A 12,362-nucleotide genomic window follows, 5' to 3' on the forward strand; every position below is an offset into this window, starting at 1 on the left:
ATATATTGACTGCCAATTATAGTCTCTTATATGAATTAAAGCCAACTTTGAATCTTGTCAAAATTTCTAGTTTTTTCAAAGAAATTTTCTTGAAAATATCTATTGGCAGGGAGCATACTATGTGGAGGGGACAGCTAAATCGATCGTAGCGCTGTTATCTTATAAAATTTGCAATAAACCATACGTTTTATTTAAAAAATGACTAATTTTCAATTGTTTACATGTAAATGGTATAGTAAATTTCAAATTAAAATTACTAAAAAGTAACAATTAAACTTGTTGCATTAGAAATTGTGAAAATTAGAGACGAAATTAACATAATTACTTAATAAAATTTGTTAGAAAATAGTATTAAATTCCCAATTTAAAACATATATACAATCCATAGACTTATATATTTCCATCCATAAAATTATATTAACAAAGTAATGTGTATGTCGTTATTAACTAAAATAAAACTCATGTACGGAGTTAATAGAAAAATTTTCCCAAAAAGCCGTCCATAAATGATTGGAAAATTTGTCAAAATCTATTTGTGCGCCACTCTGTACTCACATTAAAATCATATATGAATGATGATTTTACTTCCTCTCCGTAATAATTTTACTTTTATAATATGGAAGAAGTAAAAAATCAGTTAAGCGGGGCGAAAATTCTTTATTATCAAAACTTCGTTTTTTAACGTTTCTTTTTAGTGTGTTAAAGAAAGTTCTTCTTTTCAGTAATTTTGTATTCATCCATCCTATATTGTTTTCAAGTGTGTTTTGTTAAGTGTGATCTTACGTATATATGCATGTGTAAAAAAAGATAAAAATGTATTTTTTTATAACAATATGTTGGCTTATTTTACCAAAAATTATAGCGAAAAATGATTTAGAAAATTTGGAAAATAACGGTAAGTTTATTCAATAGTGAAATTTGGATTGGATATTCAAAAAAATCTATAGATTGGTGTCTTATTTTTGAGTTGACGTATACTTGAAACTCGATAAATAAATTTAATCGTGGAAAATGCTTGAAATGAAAACGGCACACATCTTATACCGGCATCGAATTCAATCTAAGTTTTCAGGTTCAATTAAAACCTCATTCTGATTCGTAACTGACAAACATTAGACGAATGTTTTAAATTAGAAAGTTGTTCTTTATAAATATACACACATTTTTTATTGGAAATCTTTTTTCGAAGAGTGCCTAGATTTCGAAGAAACAATTATACGAAATAACGATTTTGATACGAAAAAACAGTTTTGGGTAAAAATTTTTAGTTCGTTTTTGTCTAAACTGTACGGTTTGCGGAAAAATGTTTCGAACAAAAAAATGTTACTTTTTAAATCCATGACAACTTCCTAATTTAAAGTATTCATCTATCGATTTCTAGTTATTGAGTAGAGTGAGCTTTTCATTGAGCTTGAAACTTAAGTCAAGTTTAATGTCTGAGTAAAATGAGCGCCAACATTCCCAATATTTTTCACTTGAAGCATTTTTATCGATAAAAGTTATTTTTCGAGTTTCAAGTAAATATTTATTTGGGAAACGATCTCGATACTTAATACGAAAATAGGTATTTGACTGTTTTAGAAATTTTCTTATACTAAAAAAATATTTACAATTGCTACTATATTAAGAAAATATTTTCTTGCAACTATTATTTTTTTTTTTTACAACCAACGTGACTATCTAAATAGAAGATTCGAGTATACAGAGTAATTCAGGAAGAATGATGAATATTTTAGGTACATATAAAGCCATCTTTAAGTTTTTGGAGGCCATGGGCTCATACGCATAGAGGGTTCTTGTAGGCTGGAGCCTTATCGATGACGGAATTCTGAATACTTTCCTAGAATGTCCAGTGGGGAAAAAGAGCGTTTTGTACGCATCTAGGGACGTAAAATAATCATAAACTTCTAATAAGCATATAACTTAATCCTATTCTCAAACTTTACAGAAAAAAACACTGCAATCTTTTATTTCTGTAATGCTTGAGAATAGATACCCAAATGTTTATACCGTCAAATTTTTACTGTTCCCCCTGAAACATTCTGTATATTCTAAATCTAATGAATTGTATAATTAATAAGCTGTAAATTTCCACTGTTAAGTTTTGTAACTGGTGAGTAGGTGTTATATTATTTTAAAAACAAATTAATTTTATAATAATAATTAATTAATTTTTATAAACAATATATTATATATTGAAATAATTATCAATAAATGGTAACCATAATATATTTAGATTATCAAATTAATGGTCTTATACAATCAATACTTCAAAAAATTCCCACACACATTGATAGACAAAGCACAGGCGTCTCTTTTTCAATGGGCTAGTATCTAGGGCGTGATCAACGGGGACCCCGGCCTGCTGCAATTTTTGTGTATATGAAGTTGGGCAAAGTCTAAATCAATTCTGAAAAATTTACGGGGGCTTGCCCGATTATTTAAATACATAAATGACTTTAGGGTATATTTAACATTGATCTTATGGGAAAACGCTAGGTGGATGATATGTTTTCATAGATTTCTCCAAAACTAGTCGATGGAAAATTAAAAAAAGTTATTTAAATTAAAGTTGTATATATATTTTTTATATATTTATGTCCTATGATTCCGAGAAGGACGTAGGGCCTCAACAAATGCTCGCCAACGAACTCGATTCTGTGCCATGGACTTGACTTCTTCCCAGAATTTGCCTTCTTCAGTAATTTCTTGCTCCAGGGTTCTTCGTCAGGTATGACAAGGTCGGCCCATCCTTCTTTTTCCTTGCGAGTTCCACTCAAGTGCTTCTTTGGCAATGCTGTTGTTTCGCCTGAGTGTGTGACCAATCCAATCATATTTGCGTTGCTTGATGATGTGTGCTACTGGAGTTTGTGACAGGTGTCCAGCAGGTTTTCATTGGAAATCGTATTGAGCCAATAAATGTTGAGGATGTGTCTGAGACAACTGTTGATAAAGACTTGCAGTTGTCTGGTGATGCTTTGCGAGATTTTCCAGGTTTGACATCCATACAGAAGAACACTTTTGATATTAGTATCGAATATTTTCAATTTAGTGTGTCTCCAGATGGGTCGAAGTTGCGCAAACGCTGCCTTGGCTTTCCTGATTCTTTGTTCTACATTTTCATCAGAGCCACCGTTTTCAGAAACAATACTTCCGAGGTATTGGAACTGTCGTACACGTTCTATGGGTTGCGTGATTATAAACCTGAATAAATTATTAAAAACAAAAAAAAACCGTCGTGCCCGAATAATTAAAGATGTATGAGCATTCCCTTCTTCCTTCTAACATTCATTTTCAGAATTGATTGAAATTTAGTCCAACTTCATATAAAAAAAATCAAGCCTTTTATCCAAAAATTGTTCTGGCGCTCGTACATTCTTAATCTAAAAGCCAGTTCTTATTTCCTATCAATTTATGCGGTATGTAAGTAAATATTATTTCCAAAAAGTAGATAACAAATTCATAATTCGATATTTAAAGTGGATGGAATTCTTGGATTTGTTTTATAAATAATATTAGGTATAATAACATGCCTATACTGATATAAGAGGTTTTTCATTTAAAATGTTAGAACTTATATTACAAAACTTGTCTATGAGATATCATGGAAATTTAAATTTTTATTTTTGTGAAAACTTTTTTAGCTGCCTTCGGTACTTTGGGATGGGGCGTTGGTGATGAGGAAAAAAATACTGAACTCGCGTCACCGTCGCGCAAAACGATCAAAACAAAAAAAAAAACTTTTAACAAAAAGAAATCCAATTTCAAAAGAAAAACTTTTCCAAAACAAATTAATATGCACTAAAAAGTACAAAAATAACGATAATATATTGTAGTTAAAATTATTTTTTCTTTTGAAGTCGGTTTTCTTTTTGTTAAAAATGTTGTTTTATTTTGTGATTTTTAATGAATCTGAAGTACACTAACTGCTTTGTGACTAAAAAAAGAATCATCGAAATCGTTTGGCTTGATATTGAGTTATTCGTCCTCTTGTCATGCATACTTAATGCAAATTTAAGACTTTTATGGTTTTTTCATGGATGCCGTTATCAGAACTGGGCCAAAATGAAATGGAACCACACGGGAAACACCAGCTTTCAAATAGATAAAGAATCATCAAAATCGGTTCACCCAGTCAAAAGTTTTGAAGTAACAAACATACAAAAAAAAAAAAAAATACAGTCGAATTGAGAACCTTCTTTTTTTGGCTTGAAGTCGGTTAAAAATTCATCATAAAAGTTGAAAATACGGTACAAATAATTTCAATCACAAGACTAAAATTGCCATGGCGCTTGTACTCCCTTAAATTCTTCATTTCTGGCAATAAAATTGTTTAATTTAAATATGAAATTCAATCATTTTAAATGTAAAAATCCTATATTAGCTATATGGATATATAATTAAATATAATTATTATCAAATTATTAAAGAGGTAATTATAATAATTAATTGAATTAAATTTGATATCACAGGTATCCGTTATCACCACACACATAATATATAAATAATAAAATATCTATAATCAAATTATATTTAATATTATTGTAATATAATATATTTGTTGTTGATATATAAATTTAATCAAAAGTGTAATTTGATTTCGTAGAATTATATAAGCAATATGAATTTTATATATGTTTATTAAATATTAAGTATTTATCAATATGTGAAATATTTATTATTATTACCTATGGCTTATGTAGTTATGATTTATTAATAATAGCTAGAGCAGATTTTGGAGTTTTATGTATATAGAGGTGTTCCAAAATTCATATATTAGAACAGCAAACGATATACAGGGCTTTATTTGTAATTTTGACAATTTTTCGATAGAAATAAATTATAAATCCAATTGAATTTTTAAGCCCCGAACCAAAAAAAAAGAGGTGATATAAGTTTGACCGCTGTCTGTGTTAGTAAAACAGGCACACAGATGTCTTTGGCCTGGAATTTTCCTCAATCTGCTATTGTAGATCGCCATATACTCAATTTTCAATCTGACTAAGCAAGTTTTTTTTGGTCCCAAAATAAGCTTTTGGACTGGAATATCTTGATCAAAAATCTTTATTCATTGGGTAACTATGATTCAATATAGAAAAATATATCAGAAATTAATTAATTGATTAATTTTTCTTGTTGGTCCTTTGCTAATTTTCGTGTCGTAATAATATTTATTAATAATGCTTATGACATATTTTTATACCATGTATATATGAAATATACATAGTATATTAAGTTTAGTCACAAGTTTGTAACGCTTAAAAATAATGATGCTAGGAAAAAAAATTTTGTCATAGGTGTTCATAAAATCACCTAATTAGTCCATTTCCAGTTGTCCGTCCGCCCATCCGTCTGTGGACACGATAACTCAAAAACGAAAAAAGATATCGAGCTGAAATTTTTACAGCGTACTCAGGACGTAAAAAGTGGGGTCAAGTTCGTAAATTAGCATCATAGGTCAATTGGGTCTTGGGTCCGTAGGACCCATCTTGTAAATCGTTAGAGATAGAACAAAAGTTTAAATGTAAAAAATGTTCCTAATCAAAAATTAAACAACTTTTGTTTGAAACATTTTTTCGTGAACATCACTGTTTACCCGTGAGGGCGCCAATTAGGCGGAAATTTTCTAATATGTATTATACTTGATTATCAGTTATGTATGTACCACATGTATGTATGTGTAATGTGATAAATAAATCAAGACTGACTATGCATGGTATTTCAACATTTAACTCAGTCAATTGTTCGTTTTTACTTGTTTTTTTTTAAATTTATATAATAATAATTAATATTTTCGATGAGCATGAATTATTTCTTTACGTTAATCATTTACCTACGTATTCAGTTTTTTATTAAATATCTATAAAAATCTTTTTAATTTCACGCACAAACAAATAATTATCAATGATTGTCTTAGTAAATTAGTATAAAATCCTGCATTTACAGAGTGGGTCGTAAGTGGATATACACTATGAAAAGTATTAGAGGTATACATATATATATATAAGTTGGATATAAGCTTTTGGTGCCAAGTTTTTATAGCAAATAGTGTCTTAGTTTTTCATTTTATTTTAGAATGGCCGAAGGAAATGGAGCTATTGCTTTTGTACTGCGCAAAGTACAAAATTTTGAATGCAATATTCGATTTGAAGAAAAATGTGATATTTTTCTGCTCCTGCGCTACGAATTTTTAAAATCAGGCACATTTAATGATATGGGTGACTACTTTTTGAGATATCGCCTAAAAACTTGTAAAAAAAGCTTTTATTTTGAAGTGATCCTGCAGATATCTCTAAAAAATAGTCAAATGATCGTTAAATGAGCTGCATTTTTATGCTTTTTGGATCCTGGCAAGGACTCAATGAATGAAAGTCTCAAAGGGATCGCCTAATTATAATTTGTTCTCGAATATCTTCAAATAATCCGCCCTCGAGCGACACAGTTAAAGCTTAAAATTTCTTTACGATCAATCTTATCTTTATCAATTCTCATAAAAGGCAGATCAATACAAATTTACAAATTTCATTATGAGCTTACGGTCTTTTATTATTGATAGAAATTCCTGTTTATTAATATATTTCATAAATATTTGAAATGCCAATCATAATTGTTAATATTTGATTGGTGTAGGTATATCCTGTAAATAGTTCCAGGCATATTTTCGATTTATTTATATGAAATGATTTTATTAAGGACGTTCTCAAAAATCACGTTTTCTTAGGGATAATCTTTGAATTAAATTTTCAGATTTGTGTGGCTAAAGTTTGCGTTTTTAACAAGGCTAATTTTAAAAAAGATTATTCTGGAAAACTAATATTCATTAGTTGTCTGTCTGTTGCCACGATAACTCTAAAACGAAAGGAGATATCAAGCTGAAACTTTTATAGGGTGTAAAAATGAGCAACATAGTCATTTAGGTCTTGGGTTCATGTCGAACTCATCTTGTAAACCGTTAGGGATAACACATTTTTTCCTTAAACATCATTGTTTCCTCAAGAAAGCGCAAATTAGGACAAAATTTGTTTGTCCATTTTCTACAAAACTTTAAAAGATAGTTTCAATTTTAGTGAAACATTCTAGAAAAACGAAAATATACATTTATATATATTTTTTATTCTCATTATTTTGTCATTTTCAATAACTTGTTTTTACACAATGTTTTCTCAGTTGTTAAAAATGAGAAAATAATTAGAAAAAAATATAAATAAAATAGGAACCTAATAAAAATACTAAGAACGAATTCAATTTCTACAGAGTGCTTTTTTTAAGTTGACATACGCTTGAAACTCGGAAAATAATTTTTAATCGATTGAAAATTGCTTCAAAAAAAATTTGTCGCAGACATTAAATATAACTCAAGTTTTCAGGCTCAATGAAAAGCTCACTCTATTCCATATAACTGGATATCGATAGATGAACATTTTAAAATTAGAAATAATTTATTGAAAAAGTTACATTTTTTGTTCGAAACATTTTTCCGCAAACCGTATACAGTTTAGCAAAAACGGACGGAAAAGTTTTGCCCCCAAAAATTGTTTTTTCGTAAGTCTTTTACGGAATCTAGGCACTATTAGAAAAAATTTGTCCAATAAAAGTGGTTTTGTTTCAAATTAAAAAATTGAAGGGCATTTTTTGCTATCAATTATTGTCTAAACTATTCGGTTTACAAAAAAAAATGTTACAAACAAAAAATGTTTACGTTTTTTTATAAAAAACAACTTTCTAATTTAAAGTGTTCGTCTAATGTATGCCTGATATGAATTAGTGGGAGGTTTTAATCAAACCGGGAAAACTTTGAGATTGAATATATCAAGTTAAAAAAGACACTCTGTTTATGTTTATTCTATATCAAAAGTTCTTTGAGTTCCATTTCTAGCTGCAGCTTTTTCCAGCTAACTGCACAATCATTTATTTTTCTCTTCTATATCTATCTTGTATGTATATTCGTTGCTATAACAACGTTCGAACAGCAGCCTGTTGATATAGATTCTAGGACATATACCGGTACCAAACCGGCACATCCAGCTAGGTATGTTTATATATATAATTTACTTCCGTTAGCTCGCTTCTAGTTAGAAAAGTGAATTTTCCAAAAATTGAAGGTAGTACAATTCAGTGGCGTAGCGAGCGCCCAGGGTACAATACCAATTTAACCTCCCCCCCCCATAGCGTAAAATAAATTCGTAAATTATTAAATAAATGAAGTCATATAGGTTCAAGCTAGGGCTTTAAACTTGAGACAAAAAATGTAGTTGAGAAAACAAGCACTAGATTTTGAAATGTATGTGATCATCATGGAATTAGTTCAAAAAATACCTATTATTTATCTCTAGCCAATTGTCGGGGCAATTTGCGACGTCTTCTTACAAGTATAATTGTATCAATCTCAAATTTTTCACTTTTTTTATTGCCTGTTCACAGAGGCATATCTCGAATTTCGGCTAGTTCAATCGCTAATCATTCAAGATTATTGCCCCCTTGCCAAACCCTTTTGTAACGCCACTGGTACCATTGTTATGTAGTCAAGCTTCCTTTAATTTTATTAATCCAGCAAAGTTAAATTTTATTAGTTTATCTTATAATTCTAATTAGTTAAATTTTATATAAATATTTTGATTTGATTTTATAAATAATTAATTCGATAATTATTAATTAATAAATAGAAATTTTTGAAGATGATTATTTATAAACAAGAGCCATTACCCCGTCTGCTTCGCTTGGTGTATTGTAAAGATGCTATATAAGTCTTAGATCGGTTAAAAAATCGAAAACGAAAAATCATTTTCAATTTGAATGTGAATATGGAAGTTATATTAAATGTTTATCAAATATCAAAATATAATATAATAATATTACGTCTAGAATCAGGCATAGTATTTGACTGTGCCTGTGCCATAGTATTTGATTTCGTTGTTGTTATCATACCAATGCAATAAACCTCAATTTATATATTTTTTTTATATTTATGTCCTATGATCCCGAAGGGGGCGTAGGGCCTCAACAAATGCTCGCCAACGAACTCGATTCTGTGCCATGGACTTGACTTTTCCCCAGGATCTGCCTTCTTCAGTAATTTCTTGCTCCAGAATTATTCGCCAAGTATGACGAGGTCGGCCCAACCTTCTTTTTCCTTGGGGGTTCCACTCAAGTGCTTCTTTGGCAATGCTGTTGTTTCGCCTGAGTGTGTGACCAAACCAACCAAATTTGCGTTGCTTGATGGTGTGTGCTACTGGAGTTTGGTGACAGGTGTCCAGCAGGTTTTTATTGGAAATCGTGTTGGGTCAATAAATGTTGAGGATGTGTCTGAGACAATTGTTGATAAAGACTTGCAGTTGTCTGGTGATGCTTTGCGAGACTTTCCAGGTTTGACATCCATACAGAAAAACACTTTTGACATTAGTCTCGAATATTTTCAATTTAGTGTGTCTTCTGAGTTGGTGTTATCTCCAGATGGGTCGAAGTTGCGCAAACGCTGCTTTGGCTTTTCTGATTCTTTGTTCTACATCTTCATCAGTGCCACCGTTTTCAGAAACAATACTTCCGAGGTATTGGAACTGTCGTACACGCTCTATGGGTTGGTTGTTAATGATAAGATCAAAACAGTTTACAGCCATTCTAAAATGACTATGTCAAATACTCCGTCTGACTCTTGATCTAATGTATTCACCTAGTTCTAAAAGCTTGCATTATACTCTGTATATGTATAAATTTACCAATTAGTCTAGGCGACAAGTTTAAAACTAGGTGTTAAGTGGAGATACTGCTCTTAAAAATATGTCCAATAGCTCTTGTTGGATTCGGAATGATGTCTAGACAAGTGTACCGGAAGCGTTTTTTAGCAAATACAAAATTGCAAAAGTTATTAATAATTAAAAATGAAAAAAAAATGTAGGTAATATAGTTTTTCGAAAATATTTCATGAACTATTAATATTCATGAAATTTAAACTGATTCTTAAAACGTAGGAAAACTAATCCGAACCAATTGCTATCTCTATAAATGTTTGTTTCGTACGCTTTCACGTAAAAACTACCCGATGGATTTGAATGAAACTATAGAATAATATAGCCCATAAGATATATAATAAAAAAAAAATTAAATTTAATCTGACATTTTACTGCTTGAACCATAAATTAAAGATTTCTATAAAAATTTAAAATAATAAATGAATTTAAATAAATTCATGCCCATCTTTTCTGAAATACTCAATGACTTATGACTATTTTACATTTAAAACAATTTAAAACTGTGCGTATATTTTAGCTGTATAAAACAATCCCTTCGAATGTTATGGAAGGGAGATAATTGAGATCAAGAGAGCTGGAGGCCATAAAACGGTGGTTGTTACTTTTAAGCCCAGTGAAGCGGGGGGAAATCAAGCTAATCACTTATTATTTATTTAGTATTTTCTATACTATTTTTAATAAGTAAATATTTTCCCTAAAATATTGAATAAATTTAAGGGATAGGGGTTGAAGTGAGGTTTTTGAAACAATTCGCCTCGCTTCGCCTTGGTTAGAACGAGGCTGAACATTTCGGTAAAACACTAATTCTAACGAGATATCTCACTTATTTTTAAGAGCAATATCTTTAGAGCATTATCTAATTTTTTCATAATTTTCGACTTCGTCGACTGGACTATACGTACACTAAAAGCATATTCTAGAATCTATTCACTCCTACCTGGATATTTTATCCAGTCACTCATCGAATTCATATTTAGAATATTCTCAGTTACTCAACAATTGTCCAATAGAACACTTCATTTCATTCAAAACTTTTCAAACCAAAAATTTTTCTTTTACAATTTTTACTTAACTTATAAAGACTATAGTTAGTTACTTATAAATAACGTGATTTTAAAATATTTCGAAAAAAAAAACAAAAATACAGAAAATAGTGTGAAATAAAAATTTGTTAAATGTGAAACACCGGCTATGCGTACTATTTTCGTGGAAGAAACATCACCGAAAACTTACACCGAATGGTTTCAACGTGTTAATAATAAATTATTAACACATCAGAACCGTACAATGCAGCTATCATCGAAACAAGCTCCGTCCTCGGCATCCTCATCCACAATACAACAAACAACACTTGCGGATCCACGAAAAAATAAATCAAAATATGAATTAACGAAATTTATAAATAATAATGAAAATTTATTTAGTGATCCACATGCAAGAAATCAATTAAAACAATTGGCATTAAGTCATGAAAAATGGAAACATTTTTTTGATGAATATTTTCCAGATTTAAATACGAATGAAAATTCAAATTTAATTGATACAAATTCATCAAAAATTCAAACAAATGAATTAAAAATTAATAATGATTCGATTGAATTACAATCAAATCAAAATACATCGAAATTAATTACAAAAAATTCAAAATTAAATTCTCAAGTTTCTAATTCAGATGAAATAAATTCAAATTTCATTGAAATACATTCAGAAAATCATAATTCGAATTTAATTGAAACAGATTCATCTAAAATTCAATCAAATCAATTTAAAATTAATGATTATTCTCATCAATTAAAATCAGATCAAAATAAATATAAATTAATTAAATCAACATCTCAAACTTCTAATTTAGATGAATTAAATTCAAATTTAATTGAAACAGTATCATCTAAAATTCAATCAAATAAATTTAAAACTAATGATTATTCTCATCAATTAAAATCAGATCAAAATAAATATAAATTAATTAAATCAACCTCTCAAATTTCTCATTTAGATGAATTAAATTCAAATTTAATTGAAACAGATTCATCTAAAATTCAATCAAATAAATATAAAATTAATGATTATTCTCATCAATTAAAATCAGATCAAAATAAATATAAATTAATTAAATCAACCTCTCAAACTTCAAATTTAGATGAATTAAATTCAAATTTAATTGAAACAGATTCTTCTAAAATTCAATCAAATGAATTTAAAGTTAATGATTATTCCCATCAATTAAAATCATATCAAAAGATATCAAAATTATATAAATTAAACTCTCAAAATTCTAATTTAAATGAATTAAATTTAAATTTCATTGAAATAAATTCAAAAAACTCACACGATTTCAATTCACTTCATAATTCGAATTTAATTGAAACAGATTCTTCTAAAATTCAATCAAATGAATTTAAAGTTAATGATTATTCCCATCAATTAAAATCAGATCAAAATAACTCGAAATTAATTAAAAATAAATTCGAAATTAATACAAATAATTCAAAATTAACTGAAATTAAATCAAAAGATTTACAAAAAAAATCTATTGAAAATAATTCTAATTTTTCGGAAAAGTTAAAAGTAAGCATCAATTTAACTGAAATGAATTTAAATTCAACTGAATTAAAT

Source organism: Chrysoperla carnea, chromosome 5, assembly GCF_905475395.1.
Source record: "Chrysoperla carnea chromosome 5, inChrCarn1.1, whole genome shotgun sequence".
Lineage (NCBI taxonomy): Eukaryota > Metazoa > Arthropoda > Insecta > Neuroptera > Chrysopidae > Chrysoperla > Chrysoperla carnea.